Below are 26,464 nucleotides of genomic sequence, written 5' to 3' on the forward strand. Positions count from 1 at the left end.
TGACGTGGCAAGTGTAAGCCAACTATGTATCCCTTTCCCCTTTATTTATTTACATGGGTTGTTGTGAAGATTACCTCACTTGCGACATTGCTTTCAATGCGGTTATGCCTCTAAGTCATGCTTCGACACGTGGGAGATATAGCCGCATCGAGGGTGTTACACCGGAGCCCCGAACATACTCCAGATCAGCCCTCCCGAGAGGTTTTAGGGCTTGGCGGCGGCACCGTATCGTAAAACGCGATGATTTCTTCTCTCTGATTTTTCTCTCCCCGAAACACAATATATGGACTTGGAGTTGGAGTCGGAGAGGCAACAGGGGGTCCACGAGGTAGGGGGGCGCACCCTAGGGGGGCAGGCGCGCCCCCACCCTCGTGGACAGGTGGTGGGCCCCCTGGCATTCATCTTTCGCAGGTATTTTTCATATTTTCTGAAAAGTCGCCCCGTGAAGTTTCAGGTCATTCTGAGAACGTTTGTTTTTGCACATAAATAACACCATGGTAATTCTGCTGAAAACCGTGTTAGTCCGGGTTAGTTCCATTCAAATCATGCAAGTTAGAGTCCAAAACAAGGGCAAAAGTGTTTGGAAAAGTAGATACGACAGAGACGTATCAATCTTCGTTGGGTCATTGTTGATGCAAGGGAAAAGTGCGAAAGTGAAAAGGAGAAGCTGAAGTTCGATCGCATGTTAGAGGGTCACAAAAAGGGTTGTACCCCAATTGCGAAGATGGCAACACAAAGCTCGGCACCGTACTGGAATTGCTGCAGTGGAAGGCAGAGAATGTTGTGCCTGACAACGAATTTGAGAAGCTACAGAAAATATTGAAGAAGAAGCCTCCAAAGGATAACGAATTACCCGATAGTACGTACGTAGCAAAGAAGGTCGTACGCCCTCTAGGATTGGAGGTGGAGAAGATACATGCATGCCCTAATGACTGCATCCTCTACCGCGGTGCGTACAAGGATTTGAACGCATGCCCGGTATGCGGTGCATTGCGGTATAAGATCAGACGAGATGACCCTCGTGATGTTGAGGGCGAGCCACGCAGGAAGAGGGTTCCTGCGAAGGTGATGTGGTATGCTCCTATAATACCACGGTTGAAACGACTATTCAGAAACAAAGAGCATGCCAAGTTTATGCGATGGCACAGTGAGGACCGTAAGAAAGACGGGGAGTTGAGAGCATCCGCTGACGGGTCGTAGTGGAGAAAAATGGGAGAAAGTACTGGGCTCAGTTTACAAGTGACTCAAGGAACGTATGGTTTGGTTTAAGCATGGATGGCATTAATCCTTTCGGGGAGCAGAGCAGCAATCACAGCACCTGGCCCGTGACTCTATGTACGTATAACCTTCCTCCTTGGATGTGCATGAAGCGGAAGTTCATTATGATGCCAATTCTCATACAAGGCCCTAAGCAACCCGACAACGACATTGATGTGTACCTAAGGCCATTAGTTGAAGAACTTTTACAGCTGTGGAATGGAAATGGTGTACATGCGTGGGATGAGCACAAACATGTGGAATTTAACCTGCATGCGTTGCTGGTTGTAACCATCAACGATTGGCCCGCTCTCAGTAATCTTTTAGGACAGACAAACAAGGGATACTACGCATGCACGCACTATTTAGCTGAAACCGAAAGTATATACCTGGACAGATGCAGGAAGAATGTGTATCTGGGCCATCGCCGATTTCTCCCGACCAACCATCAATGTCGAAAGAAAGGCACGCATTTCAATGGCGAGGCAGATCACCGGAAGAAGCCCGCCATGCGTACCGGTGATCATGTACTTGATATGGTATCTGATTTACACGTAATATTTGGAAAGGGTCCCGGCGGACTAGCTGTTCCGAATGACGCTGAGGGACGCGCACCCATGTGGAAGAAGAAATCTATATTTTGGGACCTACCCTACTGGAAAGAGCTAGAGGTACGCTCTTCAATCGACGTGATGCACGTGACGAAGAACCTTTGCGTGAACCTGTTAGGATTCTTGGGCATGTATGGGAAGACAAAAGATACACCTGAGGCACGGGAGGATCTGCAACATTTGCATGAAAAAGACGGCATGCCTCCAAAGCAGTATGAAGGTCCTGCCAGCTACGCTCTTACCAAAAAAGAGAAGGAAATATTTTTTGAATGCCTGCTCAGTATGAAGGTACCGACTGGCTTGTCGTCGAATATAAAGGGAATAATAAATATTCTAGAGAAAAAGTTCCAGAACCTAAAATCTCATGACTGCCACGTGGGTTAGATAATAGGTAAAATACGACCAACCTTTTTTGTTTAATTCCTTTTTTTGCACTTCATCATGTGTTTTTTCCTTTCTGCTTGTTTTTTTGCTTTTGTTTAGTACAATCTATTTTTCTTTCTTCACAGTCCAACAATAATAAACCATAGCAGCAACTACCTCATCACAACTTTCTATGGGGCAACCAATTCGGGAGTGGCAAAAAAACTACTATCTATGAGCCAGAAATTGATGGCTTTGCCTGAGGGGACGATACAGCCAGAAAATGATGGCTTTGCAAATGGAAAATGACAAATGGTGCATTATTACAGCAGTGACCCTAAGAACACGTGAGTCATCGCGCTAATAAAACTAATACTGTATACTGGATACGCCAGCGGCTGCTACTTTTGATCATCCTTTTGTTTTGATAGATTTGGATGCCACTTCTTACTATAGTAAGTTTTGCAGTTCTTGGTCATTACTTTTGTATGGGGTCTAGAAAGTCGCATGGCTATTTTGCCATTTATGTGTTTGGGCGACGTGCAACTGACCTGTACTCATCTATAGTGTGCTTATCCGATTTTGGGTGGTTATTCTCCTGATTTTTTCACATAGTATGCACCTCTCTTGACTATTCGTGGCATGTCTGGTTGTTTTGATGCACGCACCATATGTATGGGTTTGTTATTAGTTTTCTTGTAGGATTAGTCTATGTAGTGCATTCCTATGAGCCCAACTTTCATGCTCCTTTAGCAGTTCATTTAGTAGGCAGAGTTTCAGAGGTGCGGTGATTTCTCTGATTCTTTGGTTGTTATGCTAAGATTTTCCCCAATTTCCCTGAACTTGTTGATTTTGTAGGGTTCTTGTGGATAGTGCTGGTTGTTCTAGGGCATTGGAGTGGGCCAACTGCTGATGATGGGCAAGATGGAGCTGCTCGGTTGTGACCACGAGATGAGCTCCTTTTCTTATTTATTTTTCTTATTTTTTTGTGATTGGTTGATTGTTCGCAAGATAGGTTGTATTTTTGCGGCATATCACTGCGTTTTGTCTGTCTGTGTAGATCTTATCCTATTTTATTGTCGGCTGTTTGATGAGAGGTCAGAGCGACGAATCTGAAGCGGCTGGTCCCTGGTAAGTGTTCCATGTACTAGGATTTTGCTTCCTGGTTTTTAATTAATGATAGAATGATGCTTCTTCTCATGTTGTATGCTAGAACAATCCTATGTTTTGTGCATCTCCCTTTTTATTTTGATAGCAAGATGCTCTTAATTTTCTTACGAGTTTGGTAGCTCAGTGCAATTACATGATTATTATCGAGCCCATGTATATTTAAAGCAACGCAGAATGTGGTTGTTTTTCCATTTTTATAGAATTTGGTCCAAAAGTATGTGGTGTACAATTCATGGAAAACCTAACTGGGTTAATAAAAATGTAATCTGATTTAGTGTTACCTAACGAGATCTTTATTTGTGCTTTATAAAGTCAGATTAATTTTGACTTTTCAGTTGTATGCTTTGTAGGTCATTATACTGACGCATGGTGCTATAATTAGAGAGAATTCCTTATTTGACACTTTCTTAAAATTTGCTTTCCTATTTGACCTAAAATAAAATTTTCTATCCTATTTGCCATCTGAAGTAAATTTTGTTCCTTATATGAAATTTTTGTCCATTTTAGATACAAACGGTGTTAAGTCTGACGTGAAAAGACCGTTTTGCCCCTAAATGCAAAGCCAGCCACAAAGAAGCACACGGATAGCTTGATTGATTCTTGTACGCGCTTCACAAAATTTCTAATAGTGGCACACGTACGTATAAGTGAATGCCTTGGCTAGCTTCAACTGGATCAATTAGATCGATTGTTTCTTGATAGAATCGCACGACTTTATATGCCTGCCTCTCAGTCCGGGCCAGCATCTGTTCTCCGGCCGCGCGGTTGGCTGCCGTCGCTCCCAGGTACCGGGCCGTGTGCGTGCTGTACCGTTGCTCCCAGGTACCGGGCCATGTGCATGCGTTCTTGTCGTCCTCGCTTGCCTGTCTAGTGTGTACTGTATGGCTGCCGGTATGCGTCATGTACTACTCCCTCCGTCCGAAAATACTTGTCATCAAAATGGATAAAAAGAAATGTATCTAGAACTAAAATATATCTAGATACATCTCCTTTTATCCATTTTGATGACAAGTATTTCTGAACGGAGGGAGTACTACAATATTTATTTCTAGGATTTATTATGCGCATCGTACTAGTCCTGAGATCAGTTAGTTAGAAGAATTAGTAGTACTAGCACAAATGCCCGTGCATTGCAACGGGAGACATTTTTACACGTCTTATGCCTCAATCAGTCTCCTCGTCTTATCATCTCAGTCTGCACTCCTTGTCCTCGTCTCAGTCTGTGCTCCATATTATTTTGTGTTAATTAGAGTTTTTGTTTCATATTTCTTTGACTGATTTATGTCCATATTCCTTACAACTACTCCGTATTTTGTCTCATTTCCTTTCCTTCCTTTTATTATTGTCCCTCAATTCCTTTCCTTCCTCTTTCCTTGCATGTAGGGAATTAGCAAGATCCAGTCCTCATAGCTATCGCTTCTACAGTGATCAAGTCTGCTACAAATGGAATGAATTTACACCGAGCCACCAGAAAATTAGCTCTATCATCCTTGAGTATAGCCGCCGTAGCTCCGAGTCTTTCGTTTGTGAAAAATATTGCATCAACATTTGGTTTAGTGATACTCAGGTTTGCCTTACACCACCTGGCTTCAGGTATACTTGGTGAACGGAGTGATGAATTCTGATGATTGCTTGCAATTGACAAGACCAAAACTGACCATCTCCATGCTACCAGAACTGCTTCATTGTGCATAATTTGTCCGCGGATCCACCACAAGTACCAACCTCCAGCTGCTATCTCTTGTTTGAAATTCAAAGTTGGATGTATAGCTAGGTGTTCCTATGAAAGAGCTAAGATGTGTTCGAATATAATAGAACCCGATCTATCCCAAGGCAGGTCCACATGACTCACGCATTTGTGCACATGAATAGTAGATGTCAGATGTCCTCCACCCATTGATGACAAATAGGGCAGAATCCGTATGCACTAGTAGAAAAAGGGGCTTTCGTTCGGGCCTGGCCAGCCCATTAGTCTCGGTTCTTCCATGAACCGGGACTAATGGATGCATTCGTCCCGGTTTGTGAGCCCAGGGGGCCAGCCGGGGCCTCGTGGGCATTGGTCCCGGTTTGTATGGACCCATATGTCTCGGTTCCAGGCACGAACTGGGACCAATGGGCCTCGCTCCTGGCCCACAAACATAGGTCCCGATTCTTGGCTCGAACCGGGACAGAAGGCTGGGCTTTAGTCCCGGTTCCAGCCATGAACCGGGACAAATTAGCTTCCTATATATACCCCATCGCCGGTGAGCAGAGCACTCCACAGTGCTCTGTTTTTTGCTGGCCGACGAGGAAGGGCATTTGGGTGCTCTAGCTCACCTCTTATGCATGTGAGGTGTTCGATGAAATGCCTGAGCCACATTAGTTAAGCTTTCTCCTCTCGAAGCTCGACCTTGGAGCTCCATTTTTTCCAAGATTTGTCTAGGTTTAGCGGTCCATCACACCCCGTCCTCGTCTTCACCTCCGTCTATCGCCCGCGCTGATCTCGTCGCCGGCACCACCGTGGTGAGCCTCTTGTTCTTATCTTCTTTCTGAAAGAAAAAAAATCTTACTTTAGATAGATACTTGTCTAATTTTCTTACTTTTGACACACATAATTATATATAATGCACGCAGACGAACCGGCAATGGATGTACGGTGACATACACACCTCCGAGTACATTAAGGGCGTGCGTAAATTTCTCGAAGTGGCTGAGGCAAACAAGCAGAATGGTTTTATGTGTTGTCCATGCCCTGATTGTGGGAATACAAGGTCTTAATCTGACAAGAAAATCCTTCACACCCACCTGCTTTATAAAGGTTTCATGCCACACTATAATGTTTGGACGATGCACGGAGAAATAGGGGTTATGATGGAACACAGCAAAGAAGAAGAGGACGATGACAACTATGTGCCCCCTGAATACAGTGATGCTGCAATGGGGGAAGCTGAAGATCAAGAGGAACCAGACGATGTGCCCGACGATGATCTCTGATAACCCACAAGTATAGTGGATCGCAACAATTTTCGAGGGTAGAGTATTCAACCCAAATTTATTGATTCGTCACAAGGGGAGACAAAGAATATTCTCAAGTATTAGCAGATGAGTTATCAATTCAACGACACCTGGAAACTTAATATCTGCAGCAAAGTGTTTAGTAGCAAAGTAATATGATAGTAGTGATAACGGTAGCAAAAGGTAACCGTGGTAAAAGTAATGTTTTTTGTATTTTGTAGTGATGATAGCAATAGCAACGGGAAAGTAAATAAGGGAAGAACAATATATGGAAAGCTCGTAGGCAATGGATCGGTGATGGAGAATTATGCCGGATGTGGTTCATCATGTAACAGTCATAACCTAGGGTGACACAGAACTAGCTCCAGTTCGTCAATGTAATGTAGGCATGTATTCCGAATATAGTCATACGTGCTTATGGAAAAGAACTTGCATGACATCTTTTGTCCTACCCTCCCGTGGCAGCGGGGTCCTTACGGAAACTAAGGGATATTAAGGCCTCCTTTTAATAGAGAACCGGAACAAAGCATTAACACATAGTGAATACATGAACTCCTCAACTATGGTCATCACCGGTAATTATCCCGATTATTGTCACTTCGGGGTTAACGGATCATAACACATAATAGCTGACTATAGACTTGCAAGATAGGATCAAGAACACTCATATATTGATGAAAACATAATAGGTTCAGATCTGAAATCATGGCACTCGGGCCCTAGTGACAAGCATTAAGCATAGCAAAGTCATAGCAACATCAATCTCAGAACATAGTGGACACTAGGGATCAAACCCTAACAAAACTAACTCGATTACATGATAGATCCCATCCAACCCATCACCATCCAGCAAGCCTACGATGGAATTACTCACGCACGGCGGTGAGCATCATGAAATTGGTGATGGAGGATGGTTAATGATGACGATGGCGACGGATTCCCTTCTCCGGAGCCCCGAACGGACTCCAGATCAGCCCTCTCGAGAGGTTTTAGGGCTTGGCGGCGGCTCCGTATCGTAAAACGCGATGATTTCTTCTCTTTGATTTTTTTCTCCTCGAAACACAATATATGGAGTTGGAGTCGGAGTCGGAGAAGCAACAGGGGGCCCACGAGGTAGGGGGCACGCCCTAGGGGGGTAGGCACGCCCCCACCCCCGTGGACAGGTGGTGGGCCCCATGGCCTTCATCTTTTGCAGGTATTTTTCATATATTCTGAAAAGTCGCTCCCTGAAGTTTCAGGTCATTCCGAGAATGTTTGTTTCTGCACATAAATAACACCATGGTAATTCTGCTGAAAACAACGTCAGTCCGGGTTAGTTCCATTCAAATCATGCAAGTTAGAGTCCAAAACAAGGGCAAAAGTGTTTGGAAAAGTAGATACGACGGAGACGTATCAACTCCCCCAAGCTTAAACCTTTGCTTGTCCTCAAGCAATTTAGTTGACAAACTGAAAGTGATAAAGAAAAACTTTTACACACTCTGTTTGCTCTTGTTGTTGTAAATATGTAGAGCCAACATTCAAGTTTTCAGCAAAGATTATAACTAACCACATTTGCAATAACGCATAGGTCTCAAGTTTACTCATATCAATATCATAATCAACTAGCGAGCCATAATAAAAAATCTCGGATGACAACACTTTCTCAAAACAATCATAATATAATACTCTTGAGACCGCAAAACATAAATGCAGAGCACCTTTAAAGACCAAGGACTGATTAGACATTGTAATTCATGGTAAAAGAGATCCAGTCAAGTCATACTCAATGTAAATTAACAATAATGAATGTAAATGACAGCGGTGCTCTCCAACTGGTGCTTTTTAATTAGAGGATGATGAATCGGCATAAAAGTAAATATATAGGCCCTTCGTAGAGGGAAGCAGGGATTTGTAGAGGTGCCAGAGCTCGAATTTGAAACAGAGGTGAATAATATTTTGAGCGGTATACTTTCATTGTCAACATAACAACCAAGAGATGGTGATATCTTCCATGCTACACACATTATAGGCGGTTCCCAAACAGAATGGTAAAGTTTATACTCCCCCTTCCACCAACAAGCATCAATCCATGGCTTGCTCCAAACAACGAGTGCCTCCAACTAACAAGAGTCCCAGATGGAGTTTTGTTTGCAATTATTTTGATTTAGTTTGCATAAAGCATGGGACTAGGCATCTCGGTGACCAGCCATTTATCTCATGAGTGAGGAGCGGAGTCCACTCCTCTTGAGAATAACCCGCCTAACATGGAAGATACAGACAGCCCTAGTTGATATATGAGCTATTAGAGCATACAAAACAGGATATTATTTGAAGGTTTAGAATTTGGCACATACAAATTTACTTGGAACGGCAGGTAGATACCGTATATAGGTAGGTGTGGTGGACTCATATGGAATAACTTTGGGGTTTAAGGGATTGGATGCATAAGCAGTATTCCCGCTTAGTACAGGTGAAGGCTAGCAAAAGACTGGGAAGCGACCAGCTAGAGGGCGACAACAGTCATGAACATGCATTAAAATTAATCAACACCGAATGCAAGCATGAGTAGGATATAATCCACCATGAACATAAATATCGTGAAGGCTATGTTGATTTTGTTTCAACTACATGCGTGAACATGCGCCAAGTCAAGTCACTTAAATCATTCAGAGGAGGATACCACCCTATCATACCACATCATAAACATCTCAATAGCATGTTGGCACGCAAGGTAAACCATTATAACTCATAGCTAATCAAGCATGGCACAAGAAACTATGATCTCTAGTTGTCATTGCAAACATGTTTATTCATAATAGGCTGAATCAGGAACGATGAACTAATCATATTTACAAAAACAAAAGAGGTCGAGTTCATACCAGCTTTTCTCATCTCAGCCAGTCCATCATATATCATCATAATTGCCTTTCACTTGCATGACCGAACGATGTGAATAATAATAATAGTGCACGTGCATTGGACTAAGCTGGAATCTGCAGACATTCAATGAATAGGAGAAGACAAGGCAATACGAGCTCTTTTGTCAGATCAACAATAATGCAAATAAGAGCCACTTTAACAATTTAATCATGGTCTTCTCCTATCGACCCCCAAAGAAAAGAAAAGAAATAAAACTATTTACACGGGAAAGCTCCCAACAAGCAAAAGAAGAACAGGAAATATTTTTGGGTTTTCTTCTTTTTAATTACTACTACAAGCATGGAAATTAAACTGATTAAAACCTATAACTAATTTTTTTGGTTTTTCTTAAGGTTTATTAAACACACAAGAAGAAAGCATAAAAAGGGAAATAAACTAGCATGGATGATACAATGAAAAAGTATGAGCACCGACATCTAGCAATGAGTGTGTGAACATAAATGTAATGTCGGTGGGAAATACGTACTCCCCCAAGCTTAGGCTTTTGGCCTAAGTTGGTCTATGGCCACGGCTGGCCTGGCGGATATCCATAATAGTAGCTGGGGTCGTACTGCGATGCAGCGGCTATCGCTTGCTGAGCTGCAGCGTGGCGATGAGCAGCCTCCGCTCTCCTATCGTACTCATCTGCCTCCTCTATGGTAATAGTATATCTTCCTCTTGCCTGATAATCAAAGAAGGCAGGAGCAGGGAGAGTAATACGGACATCACGACATCTGTCAAAGGCTAGTCGATACTGGAGAGGTGATTCGTTCCTCCCGACAAACTGGTGGTGAACCATAGCATTAAAATCTAGATAAGCAGGAGGTAATTCAATATCATCTTCGCGCATGGCTATACCAAGAAAATTAGCTATGCGGGTTGCATAAATTCCACCAAAGAAATCTCCATTAAATCTATTAAGATGCAACCTACGTGCAACAATGGCTCCCAAATTATAAGATTTGTCTCCTAACACAGCACTCCGAAGAATACTGAGGTCAGGGACACACATGTGACATGCCTCATCTTTACCATTAATGCATCTACCTATGAAGAGAGGAAAATAATGTATAGCTGGAAAGTGAATGCTCCCTATGGTAGCTTGTGTTATATCTCTAGATTCTCCCACAATTATACTAGCAAGAAAATCTCTAAATTCAGATTTGCGAGGATCCCTTATGCTCCCCCATTGTGGAAGTTTACAAGCAGTGGTAAAATCCTCTAAGTCCATAGTGAAAGAATTATCATAAAGATCAAACAGGATAGTTGGAGAATTACGTGAAGTTGAAAATTCAAACCTCCTCGCAAAGGTACTGGTGAGGTTGTGATATTGGCTGCACTTCTCTTCCTCGAAGCTCACAAGATCAGCGTTACGAAAATATGCGTTGAATTCTTCCTTAATTCCCGCTCGATCCATAAAGTTCTCAGAAGGCCATTCACAAGAACGCACTAGAGCGTCTCTTGGTGGCTCGTCATCAGCATCACGCATTGCAAGCCTGGGTCCTTGCTTCCTTGAAGAACCACCTTGGAACATTATCCTAAGCATATTTCTTCCTCTGAAAAATTCTGAAATTTTTTAGTAACTTCAAAATAAAAGTAAACCAAACTCAATAATATTGATAGCAACTACTCCTACAAGTGCCTAGAGCCTATATCATGCATCAAAACTACTTTTGACCATATAAATTTGACATGCAAGCTCAAGAACAGGGTCATCTAAGCAACAAAAATTTGCAATGAATAAAGCACTAGAACAAAAACTAATTGGACCAATGGATGAGTCACATACCAAGGAACAATCTCCCCAAGCAGTTTTGTGAGAGGTGCTTTGAGCAAGGAGATCGAAAATGGCAGCAAAACGAGCTTGGACTCGGGTTTGAGCTGGATATTCGTGTTTGGGGGAGGAAGAAGTGTATGGGTGAAAGGATAAGTGGAGGAGGGCCACCATGGGCCCACGAGGTAGGGGGCGCGCCCAGGGGGTAGGGCGCGCCCTCCACCCTCATGGGCAGGTGGTTGGCCCCCTGCTGTGTTCTTTGTGCCAAATATTCTCAAATATTCTAGAAAAAACATATTTAAATTTCAGGGCATTTGAAGAATTTTTATTTTCGAGGTATTTTTATATTGCACAGATAATCAGATAACAGACAGGAAAATATTTATTTTTATTTTATTTAATATAAATATCAGAAAGTAAAAGTGGGGTACAGAAGGTTGTGCCTTCTAGTTTCATCCATCTCATGATCATCAAAAGGAATCCACTAACAAGGTTGATCAAGTCTTGTTAACGAACTCACTCCGAATAACATGGAACTAGAGAAATTTCGAATAACACTATGTTACCTCAACGGGGATATGCACATCCCCAATAATAAGAATATCATATTTCTTCTTGACAGTAGGGAGAGGAAATTCAAAACCTCCAAATATAATCGATGGAATTTTTCCAATAGAGTTGATACTATGAACTTGAGGTTGTTTCCTCGAAAAGTGTATCATATGCTCATTACCATTAACATGAAAAGTGACATTGCCTTTAGTGCAATCAATAACAGCCCCTGCAGTATTCAAAAATGGTCTTCCAAGAATAATAGACATACTATCGTCCTCGGGAATATCAAGAATAACAAAGTCCGTTAAAATAGTAACGTTTGCAACTACAACAGGCACATGCTCACAAATACCGACAGGTATAGCAATTGATTTATCAGCCATTTGCAAAAATATTTCAGTAGGTGTCAACTTATTCAAATAAAGTCTACGATATAAAGAAAGAGGCATAACACTAACACCGGCTCCAAGATCACATAAAGCAGTTTTAACATAATTTCTTTTAATGGAGCATGGTATAGTTGGCACACTGGGATCTCCAAGTTTCTTTGGTATTCCACCCTTAAAAGTGTAATTAGCAAGCATGATGGAAATTTCAGCTTCTGTTATCTTTCTATTATTTGTAATAATATCTTTCATGTACTTAGCATAAAGATAGGTCTAATCATTTTAGCAAAGCGCTCAAAATCCTCATCATCCTTTTCTTGGATGTTTTGGGAGGAAACGGCATGGTTCTGAACCCAAGGCTCTCTTTCTTTACCATGTTTCCTAGCAACAAAGTATTTTTATCATAGCGTTGATTCTTTGATTGTGGCTTATCAAGATCAACAGCAGGTTCAATTTCTATGTCATTATCATTACTAGGTTGAGCATCATTATGAACATTATCATTAACATTATCACTAGCTAGTTTCAGGTTCATTACCAGATTGAGTTTCAGCATCAGAAATAGAAATATCATTTGGATTCTCAGGTGTTTCAGTAATAGGTTCACTAGAAGCATGCACAGTCCTATCACTTTTCTTTTTCTTCTTTTTAGAAGAACTAGGTACATCTATATTATTTCTCTGAGAATCTTGCTCAATTCTCTTAGGGTGGCCTTCAGGATACACAGGTTCCTAGTCATTCTACCAGTTCTAGTAGGCACTCTAACAACATTATCATTATCTTTACTATTCAATTCATTGAGCAAATCATTTTGAGCTTTAAGTACTAGTTCTACTTGAGTGGTAACCATAGAAGCATGTTTACTAATAAGTTTAAGTTCACTTTTAACATTAGCCATATAATCACCCAAGTGTTCAAGCATATTTGAATTGTATTTCAATTGTCTACCAAAATAAGCATTAAAATATTCTTGCTTAGCCATAAATTTATCAAACTCATCTAAGCACGGGCTAGCAAATTTAGTAAATGGGATTTCAGCTTTATCATATCTATAGAGAGAATTTACCTTTACTACCTGTGTCGGGTTATCAAGACCATGAGTTTCTTCAATAGGTAATGGATTCAGATTATATGTTTCTTCAATAGGCGGTAAATTAAGACCATGTATTTCTTCAATAGGAGGTAAATTCTTAACATCTTCAGCTTTAATACCTTTTTCTTTCATAGATTTCTTTGCCTCTTGCATATCTTCAGGACTGAGAAATAGAATACCCCTCTTCTTCGGAGTTGGTTTAGGAATAGGCTCAGGAATTGGCTCCGGAGGTGTCCAATTATTTTCATTTGTCAACATATTATTCAATATAATTTCAGCTTCATCCGGTGTTCTTTCCCTGAAAACAGAACCAGCACAACTATCTAGGTAATCTCTGGAAGCATCGGTTAGTCCATTATAAAAGATATCAAGTATTTCATTTTTCTTAAGAGGATGATCAGGCAAAGCATTAAGTAATTGGAGAAGCCTCCCCCAAGCTTGTGGGAGACTCTCTTCTTCAATTTGCACAAAATTATATATATCCCTTAAAGCAACTTGTTTCTTATGAGCAGGGAAATATTTAGCAGAGAAGTAATAAATCATATCCTGGGGACTACGCACACAACCAGGATCAAGAGAATTAAACCATGTCTTAGCATCACCCTTTAATGAGACCGGAAATATTTGAAGGATATAAAAGTAGCGAGTTCTCTCATCTTTAGTAAACAGGGTAGCTATATCATTTCATTTAGTAAGATGCGCCACAATAGTTTCAAATTCATAACCATGAAAAGGATCAGATTCAACCAAAGTAATTATATCAGGATCAACAGAGAATTCATAATCCTTATCAGTAACAAAGATAGGTGAAGTAGCAAAAGCAGGGTCAGGTTTCATTCTAGCATTTAGAGATTGGTTACTCCATTTAGCTAATAACCTTTTGAGTTCATTTCTACTTTTGCAAGCTAAAATAGCTAAAGAAGCTTCTTGATCAAAAAATAAATGTCGGTGTCAAAACCGGCGGATCTCGGGTAGGGGGTCCCGAACTGTGTGTCTAGGCGGATGGTAACAGGAAGCAGGGGACACGATGTTTTACCCAGGTTCGGGCCCTCTTGATGGAGGTAAAACCCTACATCCTGCTTGATTTATTCTTGATGATATGGGTATTACAAGAGTTGATCTACCATGAGATTGGAGAGGCTAAACCCTAGAAGCTAGCCTATGGTATGATTGTATGTTGTCCTACGGACTAAAACACTCCGGTTTATATAGACACCGGAAAGGGCTAGGGTTACACAAGGTCGGTTACAAAGGAGGAGATATACATATCCGTATTGCCTAGCTTGCCTTCCACGCCAAGTAGAGTCCCATCCGGACACGAGACGAAGTCTTCAATCTTGTATCTTCATAGTCTAACAGTCCGGCCAAAGGATATAGTCCAGCTGTCCAGAGACCCCCTAATCCAGGACTCCCTCAGTAGCCCCTGAACCAGGCTGCAATGACGATGAGTCCGACGCGTAGTATTGTCTTCGGCATTGCAAGGCGGGCTCCTCCTCCGAATACACCACGGAAGAATTTGAATACAAGGATAGTGTCCGAGCCTGCAAAATAAGTTCCACATACCACCGTAGAGAGAATAATATTTCCACAAATCTAATTTGCTGACTTGTTTTGGCAACACGACATTATGCCATGGCCCGGTGATTATTCGAACCGTTTCCTTTAACTAGCCCCGCACATAACGCGAGGCAGTTTTTTTGACACGTCTTGTCAAAGCAGAGATCATGTCCCCCTTATTACGGGAATTCTCATCAATACGGGCGTGGGTAACCCAACCGTGCCATTGATTACGACGCTTGGGGGATAAGCGAGTTTTACTAAGCTAGTGGGGGCGCATAGTTTCGGTCGCCCTTATAAAGGGACAAGGTTTAACTTTTTCCTACCCACGCCTACTTCCTCCTTGCTCATCCTCTCTTGCGCACTCGAGCTCCAACGCCCAAGCCCACATCCTTCCCCTCAACCTTCTCCAATCATGTCCGGAGCAGGAGGCAAATGGATGGCTTCCTCCGTTACGGAGGGACACATCAAGAAGCTGCGCAGAGCCGGATACTTGACCGCGAATATCGCGCATCGGCTGCCCGCTGCGGGGGAGATCATTCCTACCCCTGAACCTCACGAGAGGGTAGTCTTCCTCCACCACTTCCTCCACGGACTGGGGTTTCCCCTCCATTCATTCGTCCGTGGTCTCATGTTCTACTACGGGCTGGACTTCCATGATCTGGCCCCGAACTTCGTCCTCAACATTTCGGCGTTCATCGTCGTGTGTGAGGCTTTCCTCCGCATCCGGCCCCACTTCGGCCTGTGGTTAAAGACCTTCAATATCAAGTCGAAGGTGGTGGGGGGCCAACAAGTAGAATGTGGCGGAGCCATGGTGGGCAAGATGCCCAACGTTATATGGCTTGAAGGCTCCTTCGTGGAGACCATAAAGGGGTGGCAATCGGCGTGGTTCTACATCACCGAGCCGCGTGACGCCAAATGGGTGGCTGCCCCAAGTTTCGATCCGGAATCCCCACGCGGCTCACCTCCTGGAAAGAGAAGGGCCTGTCCTGGGGTTCATCGGTAGAGCTGGACGGACTCCAGAAATGTATCCGGAATATGGTCGGCAAGAAGCTCAACTTGTCAATATAGTCCAGGTCATGCTCATCCGCCGGATCCTCCCGTGCCAACAATGGGACTTCAACTTGTGGGAGTTCGACCCGGCCCAGCACCAGACTCTGAGTGAGCTCTTCGACACGATGCACAAGGACGTCTGGAAGGTGCTGTTCAAGGGCGCCGAGGTCCCTCCCTCCCTCACCGAGGACCGAGGGCTAAGCGCGAAACGCCAAGCGCATTCGGTGAGTTCTATACATCCGGTAGGATATTTATTTCCCCTAGCTTAACCATGTGTGGGGTCTGATCTTCATGCCTTTGACAGGACCGGGTGGAGACGTCGGGGCAGATTAACTGTCCGGCCCCTCTGCTCGAAGACACTGCGGACGCTCTCCTGACGGAGATGCTGACTCCGGCTCCTTATGAGGTGCCGGAGAAGACCAAGAAGGCCAAGGGAACCCGAAATAGTTCGCGATGCCAGGGTTTATCGGACTTATCGTCCGATAAATCCGTGATGCACTCCTCCCCCGAAGACGAGGAGGAAGATGAAGATGCTCCCCCTCCAGTCGGGGGAGACAAGAAAAGGAAGGCCGCCCCAACTGGGGGGCTGAAGGGTCCAAGAAGGGAAGGACTCTCCTCCCGGACTTCTCCACCACCGCCGCCGAACACGAAGACGAGTGGCTGCTCAGGGCCAAGCCCCTGGCGAAGTCGTAAGTATCCGGATGCCAGACTAGTTCATAGCATACCTTTGTCGCACCGCTTCTCCTAACGCCGAATTATGATTATGCAGACCGCCACGAGCCCGTATCGACGTATCGTCGGACGGCTCCCTGGGCTCATCGGATATGGATAGCGATCCACTTCCGACCGCCACCTCCCCTTGCCCTACGGACAACGCCGAGGTATTGTCTCAAGAGGCACCGGGTCGAGGGGAGACAGTCCGGGAGGTGCCTCAAGGTGACCTTCCAGACTCTGGGAGCAGAGGGAGCAAGGCTCCCGAGGGCTCTGAGTTCGACCATCAGCCGAACACCGCACCGGAACCGCCAATGGTTCCAGACTCAGGCAGGCGGCCTCCTTCCAAAAGGGGCAAGACGCCCGTGCCGGTGACCTCTGTCCAACCAAAGGCACCGAACAATCTGCTGGGAGCGCTTCGCAGCGCTTCCATCGACGAAGAGCACCACACTATTATGAGTGCGGTGGTCCAGAAGGTTCAGTCCGCCAAGAGCGGACTGATTGAAGCCTGTGCCAGCCTTCTAACAGGCTTTGAGGTAAGTTTATAGGAAAAATATTACCGCATAGACAGTACCCCTGATTCTCTGTTCGGTGTTCACAAAGAAAAGCCGAACAGAGGATCAAACAATATCGCAGGAGTCTAATATAAGTATGTCTATATGCGTATGCAGGCTTCGCTGCTGGCCTCAGCCGCACTGACTACGGATGTCGCCACACTGAAGCAGGACCTCGAAGGGTCCAAGAGAGAACTCGGCCTTGCCAAGAGGCAGCTCGAGGAGAACAAAGGTAGGCAGTACCTAGTCTATGGTTATATATATATATAAAGAACGTGATTGCAAAATGACAGGATCATCGTAAATTTGCCAAGGGCCACGACCGAGGTGGAGACCCTGAGGCAAGCGCTATCCGAGGCCGAAGACAATGCGACCAAGGAGCGTACCGAGCGGGAAAGGCAGGAGGCACGGGTGGGCGAGGTGCAGCAAGAGCTCCAGGCTCTTGTGACGAAGCATGAGGCGTTGGAGCTTGACTCGAAGACGCGAGAGTCCGAGCTTGCCGCGGCCCTCGAGAGCGCAAAGAATGCCAAGGCCAAAGCCCAAAAGGCCCTCGAGGAGATTAACGCGATGAAGAAGATAGCGGCGGGTAAATTACTTGTTACTTACCCGAATCCGGAGCTCTCCAGGAGCATTCGCAGATTTTCCCCGCAGTGTGTCGGATGCCGCAAGGTTTTTCCAGGCCGAGGAGGGAAGCTCAACGGAGAAGTTGTTCTGGGCCCAATATACTAGGACCGAACACCCGGTGCCTATGAGCGACCAGCTAAAGCAGCTGGTCGAGCTACACAAGGCGGCCAAACAGGCCATGAAGGGCTTTATAGTCCGGCTGTGGCCTGGCGACGCCCTTCCGAACAGCTACTTCGGCCTGGTGAGGCGGCTTGTGGATGCTTGCCCACGACTGGAAGTCGTCAAGCGGTCCGTCTGCATCGAAGGTGCACGCCGGGCTTTCGCCCGTGTGAAGGTGCAATGGGCCAAGCTAGACGCCGTGAAGCTGATCAAGGAAGGGCCGCTGGAGGGCAAGGAGCATCGCCACCCCGAGATGTACTATGAGGGTGTCCTGAAGGGTGCTCGTCTCGTAGCGGACGAGTGTACGAAAGATATAATATTCGAGTAAACTTGCTCGTGTAATCCTGTAGTTATGAAAACTTGTTCATATGCGCTATGCAACGCTTGTTTGAATTTAAAATATTACCTTCTGTTTGGCTGTTTATCAAATCTGAGAGATGGCTAGTCGTTGGCTTCTGCCCCCATACCATGAGTGCTGGGGTGTTCGGGATAAACCTGAGCACTCTTGTTCCCATTGTTGGGTCCTTCGAGGGAGGTGCTCAGCACAACGAACAAGGCAATCAGACTATAATGCGTTATCACTCTCACTTAGCCATAGAATTCTATAATTTTAAATTTCGGTGAAGCCCCTAGTATTCGGAAGGCCGAATTCGGGGCGCGATACATGCCTTAAGCCGGACAGGGCCAACTCCTTGCTCTAAGCGGCATAAGTCTTTAGGGACTCGAAAACCTCTCGAACAGCGACCAGTCTCTCGCCTTATCATGACAATCAGTTTTAGCTTTCTCTACTGAGGTGCTTAGCCCAGCTGAACCGGGGCACAATCGCAGTAGTTCTCCCAGTGCTACCTTAGCCGATATAGCGGAACGTAAGGTACCAAAACATGGGAGCCGGGCAAACCCAACTATTGACCAAAGACATGATTCGGAGCTGATGCATATAATGCTATAAGTTCGGGGTGCCGCACTTGTGAAAGTGTTCGGACTTCTCACACCATATTGTGGGGTACTTAAGCCCCTGGTGTATTGGCCGTACCAAAGTGTATGGTTGCAAGGTGTCATTAATGAACACATATATAAAAGAAAAATGCAAAAACAGACTGAAGCTATGCATTCTTTATTAAAAAACGTGCGTTAGAGCAGAATGATACATGTAGTGCGATAAGCAAAAAGTAGGACTATGTCCCCTCCAAGGGTAAGCTGAGGAATAATATTAAAGCAAGTATTTCACTTGTTATCATAATCCACCTGGGAGTTCCATGGTGTGATGTAGCTTTCTGCCTCCTTGGTTGCTGCATCATGTGTTCGGCAATCATGCTGCCGGACAGGGTTTCCAGAGATTAATGTCCTGAAAGAGAGAAAAATAACAAAGCGGGAAGCCCCTAGTGCGGTTTAAGCCGCGTCTTGGGGCGTGCCGTAGTCGTGCCCCCTTCCCCTCCTGTGCCCATGGTATTTTTAATGCGTAATTATGTACGCGTGGCACAAATTTCGCCGTTTGGATTGGGCCGGGGTGGGGGCCACATTGCTATGCAAGCTCGGAACGTGCCAGGCGGTCCTGTTGCTGATTACTCCGGGTGCGCTTGAAGGTGTTTGGGTCTTTAAATGCCGAACTAGTGGATTGCCTTAAGAGGCTGCTTTGCGCTTCCGCTGCGAGGGCCGCAGTGTGCTCCTCCTTTCGGAGAGAGCACTCTGTGTTTCCGTTACCTGTAATGACCCCCTGAGGTCCTGGCATCTTGAGCTTGAGGTATGCATAATGCGGTACCGCATTGAATCTCGCAAATGCGGTTCGCCCGAGCAGTGCATGATAACCACTGCGGAGTGGGACTATATCGAAGATTAACTCTTCGCTTCGGAAGTTATCCGTGGACCCGAAGACCACTTCTATTGTGACTGAGCCTTTGCAATGGGCCTCTACACCTGGTATGACGCCTTTAAATGTCGTTTTTGTGGGTTTGAACCTTGAGGGGTCTATACCCATTTTGCGCATTGTGTCCTGGTAAAGCAGGTTCAGGCTGCCGCCGCCATCCAAGTGAGGTGAAATCCGTCAATGATTGGGTCTAGGACCAGTGCGGCGAATCCTCCATGACCGATACTAGTGGGGTGGTCCCTGCGATCAAAGGTGATCGGGCAGGAGGACCATGGGTTGAACTTTGGGGCGATTGGCTTCAACGCATATACGTCCCTGAGCGCACGATTCCGCTCCCTCTTAGGGATGTGTGTTGCGTATATCATGTTCACCGTCCGCACTTGTGGGGGGAACCTCTTCTGTCCTCCGGTGTTCGGCTGCCGGGGCTCTTCCTCGTCATCGCTATGTGGCCCCTTATCTTTGTTTTCGGCATTTAACTTGCCGGCCTGCTTGAATACCCAACAATCCCTATTGGTGTGGTTGGCTGGCTTGTCGGGGGTGCCGTGTATTTGACACGAGAGATCGAGTATGCGGTCCAAACTGGACGGGCCCGGAGTGCTTCTTTTAAATGGCTTTTTCCGCTGACCGGGTTTAGAGCCTTTGAATCTGGCATTGACTGCCGTATCCTCGGTATTGTCGCTGTTAATGCGGCGCTTATGTTTGTTGCAACGTGACCTGCCATTGCCGTCCTTGGTATCCGAAGTACCACGGTTCTTTGATATGTTATTACTGCGAGCCAGCCAGTTGTCTTCTCCCGCACAAAAGCGGGTCATGAGTGTCGTGAGGGCTGCCATAGATTTCGGCTTTTCCTGACCAAGGTGTCGGGCTAGCCACTCGTCGCGGATGTTGTGTTTAAAAGCTGCTAGGGCCTCTGCATCCGGACAGTCGACGATTTGATTTTTCTTTGTTAGGAACCATGTCCAGAATTGCCTGGCCGATTCCTCTGGCTGCTGAATTATATGGCTCAGGTCATCGGCGTCTAGTGGTCGCACATAAGTGCCCTGAAAGTTGTCAAGGAATGCGGCTTCCAGATCTTCCCAACCGCCAGTGGACTCTGCTGGCAAGCTGTTGAGCCAATGCCGAGCTGGTCCTTTAAGTTTGAGTGGGAGGTATTTGATTGCGTGTAGGTCATCACCGCGGGCCATGTGGATGTGCAGGAGGAAATCCTCGATCCATACCACAGGATCTGTTGTGCCGTCGTATGATTCTATGTTTACGGGTTTGAAACCCTGTAGGATTTGATGATCCATTACTTCATCTGTGAAGCATAAGGGGTGTGCGGCACCTCTGTACTGGGCTATATTGTGACGCAGCTCCAATAAGTCTTGCCCGCCGTGTTCGGCCCGGCCGGATTTACTTTTACTGTATCCTGTGTGATGTTTATCGTCTCGCATAGTGACGCGCCCTCGTGATCCGTAGATCGATCTTGCATGTTTTTCTTTGTCCTCCAATACATCTCGCAGGTATGACGTATTTCCCCATGCCTTTTTATTTGAATGGCGTCGGGGTGCAGGTTGAGCTTTTGGCTGGAATGCCTCTCTATCGCGGCCACTAGGTGGCCGATTAGCCACGTCATACGCTTCTTCCTCCAGCCGGGGTGGCAACCTGCATTTTGGGTAACTCTTGGAGGGGCGTTCGAGTTTATATTCCTTGGCCGTGAGGACTTCAGTCCATCTGTCAGCTAGTAGATCTTGATCAGCTTCAAGTTGCTGCTGCTTCTTAAGGCTATTTGCCGTGGCTATAAGCCGGCGCTTGAAGCGCTCTTGTTCGACGGGATCCTCTGGCACGACGAATTCGTCATCGTCAAGGCTTGCCTCGTCTTCAGAGGGGGCATGTAATTATCATCCTCCGCCTCTCCATCTACCGCTCTCTCTGGAGGTCTGGCCTCTCCATCCTCATGTCCTAGATTGTGCTGGAGGGGATTGTTGCCATCTTCGGCACTATCAGAGTATTATTATCTCCTGTGTCGGTATCACCACTTTTGTTTTGGCGGGACTTAGAGCGGCGCCGCTGACGTTGGCACTTGGGTTGCTTCTTGGAGGGGTCATCCTCCGCTGTCTCGTCGCCATTGCCTTCTTTGGGTGTGTCCACCATGTATATATCGTATGATGAGGTGGCTGTCCAGTGCCCTGTGGGTAGTGGTTCCTCTTCGTCTCCTGCATCGTCGCCCATACCACTTTTGTTTTTCTTAAGGTTTATTAAACACACAAGAAGAAAGCATAAAAAGGGAAATAAACTAGCGTGGATGATACAATGAAAAAGTATGAGCACCGACATCTAGCAATGAGTGTGTGAACATAAATGTAATGTCGGTGGGAAATACGTACTCCCCCAAGCTTAGGCTTTTGGTAACTTCAAAATAAAAGTAAACCAAATTCAATAATATTGATAGCAACTACTCCTACAAGTGCCTAGAGCCTATATCATGCATCAAAACTACTTTTGACCATATAAATTTGACATGCAAGCTCAAGAACAGGGTCACCTAAGCAGCAAAAAATTGCAATGAATAAAGCACTAGAACAAAAGCTAATTGGACCAATGGATGAGTCACATACCAAGGAACAATCTCCCCAAGCAGTTTTGTGAGAGGTGCTTTGAGCAAGGAGATCGAAAATGGCAGCAAAACGAGCTTGGACTCGGGTTTGAGCTGGATATTCGTGTTTGGGGGAGGAAGAAGGAGTGTATGGGTGAAAGGATAAGTGGAGGAGGGCCACTGTGGGCCCACGAGGCAGGGGGCGCACCCAGGGGGGTAGGGCGCGCCCTCCACCCTCGTGGGCAGGTGGTTGGCCCCCTGCTGTGTTCTTTGTGCCAAATATTCTCAAATATTCTAGAAAAAAACATATTTAAATTTCAGGGCATTTGAAGAACTTTTATTTTCGAGGTATTTTTATATTGCACAGATAATCAGATAACAGACAGGAAAATATTTATTTTTATTTTATTTAATATAAATATCAGAAAGTAAAAGTGGGGTACAAAAGGTTGTGCCTGCTAGTTTCATCCATCTCATGATCATCAAAAGGAATCCACTAACAAGGTTGATCAAGTCTTGTTAACGAACTCATTCCGAATAACATGGAACTGGAGAAATTTCGAATAACACTATGTTACCTCAACGGGGATATGCACATCCCCAATAATAAGAATATCATATTTCTTCTTGACAGTAGGGAGAGGAAATTCAAAACCTCCAAATATAATCGATGGAATTTTTCCAATAGAGTTGATACTATGAACTTGAGGTTGTTTCCTCGGAAAGTGTACCGTATGCTCATTACCATTAACATGAAAAGTGACATTGCCTTTAGTGCAATCAATAACAGCCCCTGCAGTATTCAAAAAGGTTCTTCCAAGAATAATAGACATACTATCGTCCTCGGGAATATCAAGAATAACGAAGTGCATTAAAATAGTAACGTTTGCAACTACAACAGGCACATCCTCACAAATACCGACAGGTATAGCAGTTGATTTATCAGCCATTTGCAAAGATATTTCAGTAGGTGTCAACTTATTCAAATCAAGTCTATGATATAAAGAGAGAGGCATAACACTAACACCGACTCCAAGATCACATAAAGCAGTTTTAGCATAATTTCTTTTAATGGAGCATGGTATAGTTGGTACACCGGGATCTCCAAGTTTCTTTGGTATTCCACCCTTAAAAGTGTAATTAGCAAGCATGGTGGAAATTTCAGCTTCCGGTATCTTTCTTTTATTTGTAATAATATCTTTCATGTACTTAGCATAAGGATTGGTTTTGAGCATATCAGTCAATCGCATACGCAAAAAGATAGGTCTAATCATTTCAGCAAAGCGCTCAAAATCCTCATCTTCCTTTTTCTTGGATGTTTTGGGAGGAAAAGGCATGGGTTTCTGAACCCAAGGCTCTCTTTCTTTACCATGTTTCCTAGCAACAAATTCTTTTTTATCATAGCATTGATTCTTTGATTGTGGCTTATCAAGTTCAACAACAGGTTCAATTTCTATGTCATTATCACTACTAGGTTGAGCATCATTATGAACATTATCATTAACATTATCACTAGTTTCAGGTTCATTACCAGATTGAGTTTCAGCATCAGAAATAGAAATATCATTTGGATTCTCAGGTGTTTCAGTAATAGGTTCACTAGAAGCATGCATAGTCCTATCATTTTTCTTTTTCTTCTTTTTAGAAGAACTACGTACATCTATATTATTTCTCTGAGAATCTTGCTCAATTATCTTAGGGTGGCCTTCAAGATACAAAGGTTCCTGAGTCATTCTACCAGTTCTAGTAGCCACTCTAACAGCATTATCATTATCTTTACTATTCAATTCATTGAGAAAATCATTTTGAGCTTTCAGTACTTGTTCTACTCGAGTGGTAACCATAGAAGCATGTTTACTAATAAGTTTAAGTTCACTTTTAACATTAGCCATATAATCACCCAAGTGTTCAAGCATATTTGAATTGTATTTCAATTGTATACCAAAATAAGCATTAAAATCTTTTCCTTAGCCATAAATTTATCAAACTCATCTAAGCACGGGCTAGCAAATTTAGTAAATGGGATTTCAGCTTTATCATATGTGTAGAGAGAATTTACCTTTACTACCTACGTCGGGTTATCAAGACCATGAGTTTCTTCAATAGGTAATGGATTAAGATTATATGTTTCTTCAATAGGCGGTAAATTAAGACCATGTATTTATCCAATAGGAGGTAAATTCTTAACATCTTCAGCTTTAATACCTTTTTCTTTCATAGATTTCTTTGCCTCTTGCATATCTTCAGGACTGAGAAATAGAATACCCCTCTTCTTCGGAGTTGGTTTAGGAATAGGCTCGGGAATTGGCTCCGGAGGTGTCCAATTATTTTCATTTGTCAACATATTCTTCAATATAATTTCAGCTTCATCCGGTGTTCTTTCCCTGAAGACAGAACCAGCACAACTATCCAGGTAATCTCTGGAAGCATCGGTTAGTCCATTATAAAAGATATCAAGTATTTCATTTTTCTTAGGAGGATGATCAGGCAAAGCATTAAGTAATTGGAGAAGCCTCCCCCAAGCTTGTGGGAGACTCTCTTCTTCAATTTGCACAAAAAAATATATATCCCTTAAAGCAACTTGTTTCTTATGAGCAGGGAAATATTTAGTAGAGAAGTAATAAATCATATCCTGTGGACTACGCACACAACTAGGACCAAGAGAATTAAACCATGTCTTAGCATCACCCTTTAATGAGACCGGAAATATTTGAAGGATATAAAAGTAGCGAGTTCTCTCATCTTTAGTAAACAGGGTAGCTATATCATTTCATTTAGTAAGATGCACCACAATAGTTTTAGATTCATAACCATGAAAAGGATCAGATTCAACCAAAGTAATTATATCAGGATCAACAGAGATTTCATAATCCTTATCAGTAACAAAGATAGGTGAAGTTGCAAAAGCAGGGTCAGGTTTCATTCTAGCATTTAGAGATTGCTTACTCCATTTAGCTAATAACCTTTTGAGTTCATTTCTATTTTTGCAAGCTAAAATAGCTAAAGAAGCTTCTTGATCAAAAACATAACCCTTAGGAATAACAAGTGATTCTTCATCATCACTTTCATCAGTATCATCAGATTCAATATTTTGAATTTCTCTAGCTCTAGCAAGTTGTCCATCAAGAAATTTACCAAGTGGCACAGTAGTATCAAGCATAGAAGTAGTTTCATCATAAGTATCATGCATAGCAGAAGTGGCATGATCAATAACATGCGACATATCAGAACGAATAGCAGAAGCAGGTGTAGGTGTCGCAAGCTTACTCAAAACAGAAGGTGAATCAAGTGTAGAGCTAGATGGCAGTTCCTTACCTCCCCCCATAGTTGAGGGATAAATCTTGGTTCTTGGATATTTCAAGTTCTTCATAATGATAAGCAGATATAAATCCCAAGTGACTCAAAGAATAGAGCTATGCTCCCCGGCAACGGCGCCAGAAAATAGTCTTGATAACCCACAAGTATAGGGGATCGCAACAGTTTTCGATGGTAGAGTATTCAACCCAAATTTATTGATTCGACACAAGGGGAGCCAAAGAATATTCTCAAGTATTAGCAGCTGAGTTGTCAATTCAACCACACCTGGAAACTTAATATCTGCAGCAAAGTGTTTAGTAGCAAAGTAATATGATAGTAGTGATAACGGTAGCAAAAGGTAACAATGGTAAAAGTAATGTTTTTGGTATTTTGTAGTGATGATAGCAATAGGAACGGGAAAGTAAATAAGCGAAGAACAATATATGGAAAGCTCGTAGGAAATGGATCGGTGATGGAGAATTATGCCGGATGCGGTTCATCATGTAATAGTCATAACCTAGGGTGACTCAGAACTAGCTCCAGTCCGTCAATGTAATGTAGGCATGTATTCCAAATATAGTCATACGTGCTTATGGAAAAGAACTTGAATGACATCTTTTGTCCTACCCTCCCGTGGCAGCGGGGTCCTTACGGAAACTAAGGGATATTAAGGCCTCCTTTTAATAGAGAACCGGAACAAAGCATTAACACATAGTGAATACATGAACTCCTCAAACTACGGTCATCACCGGTAAGTATCCCGATTATTGTCACTTCAGTGTTAACGGATCATAACACATAATAGGTGACTATAGACTTGCAAGATAGGATCAAGAACACTCATATATTGATGAAAACACAATAGGTTTAGATCTGAAATCATGGCACTCGGGCCCTAGTGACAAGCATTAAGCATAGCAAAGTCAAAGAAACATCAATCTCAGAACATAGTGGACACTAGGGATCAAA

The sequence above is a fragment of the Triticum dicoccoides genome, chromosome 4A (assembly GCF_002162155.2).
Source record: "Triticum dicoccoides isolate Atlit2015 ecotype Zavitan chromosome 4A, WEW_v2.0, whole genome shotgun sequence".
NCBI lineage: Eukaryota > Viridiplantae > Streptophyta > Magnoliopsida > Poales > Poaceae > Triticum > Triticum dicoccoides.